Source organism: Cupressus sempervirens, chromosome 7, assembly GCF_028749045.1.
Source record: "Cupressus sempervirens isolate cs-2001-9-10 chromosome 7, ASM2874904v1, whole genome shotgun sequence".
In the NCBI taxonomy this organism is placed as follows: domain Eukaryota; kingdom Viridiplantae; phylum Streptophyta; class Pinopsida; order Cupressales; family Cupressaceae; genus Cupressus; species Cupressus sempervirens.
This window is the reverse complement of record NC_143124.1, coordinates 687,600,251-687,603,797: the sequence shown is the minus strand read 5'-3', so window position 1 is coordinate 687,603,797 and position 3,547 is coordinate 687,600,251. Positions and strand designations below refer to the sequence as shown.

Here is a 3,547-nt window from a genome sequence, read left to right as displayed (position 1 = left end):
TCGCGGTACTTGTTCGCTATCGGTCTCTCACCCGTATTTAGACTTGGACGGAATTTACCACTCGATTAGGGCTGCATTCCCAAACAACCTGACTCATCGACAGTGCCTCATGGTGCGACAGGGTCCGAGCCCAACGGGGCTCTCACCCTCTCTGGCGCCCCCTTCCAGGGGACTTGGGCCTGGTCTGTCACTAAGGACACTTCTACAGACTACAATTCGACAGGCGTGGCCATCAATTTTCATGCTGGGCTCTTCCCGGTTCGCTCGCCATTACTAGGGGAATCCTGGTAAGTTTCTTTTCCTCCACTTAGTGATATGCTTAAACTCAGTGGGTACTCACGCCTGACTTGGGGACGTGGTAGAGATGCAGCAATGCCCGCACTGCGGTGGGCCGCTGAGCCCAGAATAAAGTTCCTCGCAAGGAATCGTTCGATCGGCGCAAACCAACGCCAGCCTTTGTGAGCCATCGCTCGTCGCGATGGAGCGATGGACCTCGTGCTCATTTCAGCCGATCGTGCAACACTTGCAGACACGAACGGCCATCTCCACTCCTCGTCGAGGAGGGCAAAATTTTGTAGTGCGACACCCAAGCAGACATGCCCTTGGCCGAGGCCTCAGACACAACTTGTGTTCAAAGACTTGATGATTCACAGGATTGTGCAATTCACACTAAGTATCGCATTTCGCTACATTCTTCATCGTGGTGAGAGCCGAGATATCCATTGCCGAGAGTCATGATTTTGTTTTGTTTTTGCCTTTCGGCGACCCAAGCGCGCAAGGCGCTGGCTAGCGCTTTGTTCTTTGGATTTCTAAGGTGTGCGATGCACCTGTGTGTTGTTGGGTGTTGACACATCCCAAACCTTGAGCACCCAATGGGTGTGATGAGGAACGCTATGGTGTGTCCCGACCCCATCCCCTCGCAAAGGTGGGAGGCGACGCATGGGAGAGCCGTGTTAGCGGATGGGGCCCCTGCCCCGAAAATCATGCGAGTGCACCCATCCTAAACACAGAACGCTCCAAGCAATGAGTCAACACACCTGGGCAAGGCAACGGGGGGTTGCGGCAGTCCTGACTTGCCGCCATTGAAATGACGGATCCCTGGCACAGTGCCGCGCATGCGATCGGACTATGAAATCTCAATGGGGGACGATGCTCAGACCCCCTCTAAACTGCAACCGAGCAGAGACCTCTTGCTCCGACGTGAACGTCATTCGAAGGCACCGATCCTAATCCAGATTACATCCGAGTCTCTTCTTCACCCCACGGGGAATCCACGCTTTTGATCACGGGCATTCGATGTGACCCTCAACCTCAACGGCGCTAGACCCGTAGCTTGGTCGTCCAACACATCGCTGCAGGGCCGAGTGTCTGCACGTCACCGAGATTTCGGGGGCGGGGAGGAGGCCAACTCCCCATCCCCTACATGATTTAGGGTCTCGAACCGACAATGATCCTACTGCAGGTTCACCTACGGTAACGTTGTTACAACTTCTCCTTCCTCTAAATGATAAGGTTCAGTGAACTTCTTGTGACATCGCCGACAGGAACCGTTGTCGTCGCAGCGATCCGAACACTTCACCGGATCATTCAATCGATAGGAGCGACAGGCGGTGTGTACAAAGGGCAGGGACGTAGTCAACGTAAGCTGATGACTCGCGCTTACTAGGAATTCCTTGTTGAAGATCAATAATTGCAATGGTCTATCCCCATCACGATGCAATTTGGCAAGATTTCCCAAACCTTTCGGGCCAGGGAGAGAAACTCATTGGTTGCATCAGTGTAGTGCACATGTGGCCCAGAACATCTAAGGGCATCACAGACCTGTTATTGCCTCAAACTTCCATGGCCTAGGAGGCCATAGTCCCTCTAAGATGTTGGCCGCGAAGGGGAACCTCCGCGTAGCTAGTTAGCAGGCTGAGGTCTCGTTCATTAATGGAATTAACCAGACAAATCGCTCCACCAACTAAGAATGGCCATGCACCACCACCCATAGAATCAAGAAAGAGCTCTCAATCTATCAATCCTTACTATGTCTGGACCTGGTAAGTTTCCCCGTGTTGAGTCAAATTAAGCCGCAGGCTCCACTCCTGGTGGTGCCCTTCCGTCAATTCCTTTAAGTTTCAGCCTTGCGACCATACTCCCCTTGGAACCCAAACACTTTGATTTCTCAGAAGGTGCTGGCAAAGTCCTTAGAGAAACATCCGCCGATCCCTGGTCGGCATCCTTTATGGTTGAGACTAGGATGGTATATGATCGTCTTTGAGCCCCCAACTTTCATTCTTGATTAATGAAAACATCCTTGGCAAATGCTTTCATAGTGGTTCATCTTCCATAAATCCAAGAATTTCACCTCTGACAATGAAATACGAATGCCCCCAACAGTCCCTATTAATCATTACTCTGGTCCCGAAGGCCAACGGAACAGGACCAGACTCCTATCGCGTTATTCCATGCTAATGTATTCAGAGCATAGGCTTGCTTTGAGCACTCTAATTTTTTCAAAGTAACGGCGCCGGAACCACGACCCAGCCAATTAAGGCTAGGAACACGCTGCCGGCAGAAGGGACGTGAGGGCCAGTGCACACCCAGAAGGCGGACTGACCGTGACGACCCAAGGTCCAACTATGAGCTTTTTAACTGCAACAACTTAAATATACACTATTGGAGCTGGAATTATCGTGACTTCTGGCACCAGACTTGCCCTCCAATGGATCCTTGTTAAGGGATTTAGATTGTACTCATTCTAATTACCAAACTCGATGAGCCCAGTATTGTTATTTATTGTCACTACCTCCCCGTGTCAGGATTGGGTAATTTGCGCGCTTGCTGCCTTCCTTGGATGTGGTAGCCGTTTCTCAAGCTCCATCTCTGAAATCAAACCCTAATTCTCCGTCACCCATCACCACCATGGTAGACCTCTATCCAACCATTGAAAGTTGATAGGGCAGAAATTTGAATGAAGCATCGCCAACACAAAGGCCGTGTGATCCGTCGAGTTATCATGAATCACCGAAATAGCGGGCTAGCCTGCGCCAACCTTTTATCTAATAAATGCATCCCTTTCGAGAGTTGGGATTTGGTGCACGTATTAGCTCTAGAATTACTACGGTTATCCCAGTAGCAAAGTACCATCAAAGAAACTATAACTGATTTAATGAGCCATCCGCAGTTTCATAGTCTGAAATAGTTCATACTTAGACATGCATGGCTTAATCTTTGAGACAAGCATATGACTACTGGCAGGATCGACCAGGTAGCTTCTAACAACGAGGGGACCCCCAAGACCTGCTACAGCCAAGGGATGCCCACCGTGATGGGAAACTAAAATTTGCATTCGCTCCATCATGCATCCAAACATAATCTGCTGCACAAGCAACAAGAGTGACGTTCACAGCACATGCAGGACTCGCAACGCTCAAAGATTTTGCACAAGAGGAAAGTGTCCCATCATCGATCGGAGAGGGCCAAATAGGGAGCCTCGGTTCATAAGCACCTGCGAAGAACATTCCGTATGAAACCCCTTACCCTCGAACTCACTGTCGCCACT

The 3,547-nt window shown here is 50.4% G+C and overlaps 2 non-coding genes and 1 pseudogene across 2 annotated transcripts; all 3 read right to left on the bottom strand.

The window, feature by feature from the left end:
- The window catches only part of LOC149548739 (25S ribosomal RNA), a 2,457-nt pseudogene extending 2,101 nt beyond the window's left edge, over positions 1-356 (bottom strand).
- Positions 357-580: 224 nt separating this feature from the next.
- LOC149548738 (5.8S ribosomal RNA) lies at positions 581-734 on the bottom strand. Its single transcript, XR_016354784.1, has one exon. It is a non-coding gene; the product is annotated as a 5.8S ribosomal RNA (ribosomal RNA).
- A 711-nt stretch (positions 735-1,445) lies between these two features.
- On the bottom strand, positions 1,446-3,256 carry LOC149548737 (18S ribosomal RNA). Its single transcript, XR_016354752.1, has one exon. It is a non-coding gene; the product is annotated as an 18S ribosomal RNA (ribosomal RNA).
- Between the last annotated feature and the right edge of the window lie 291 nt (positions 3,257-3,547).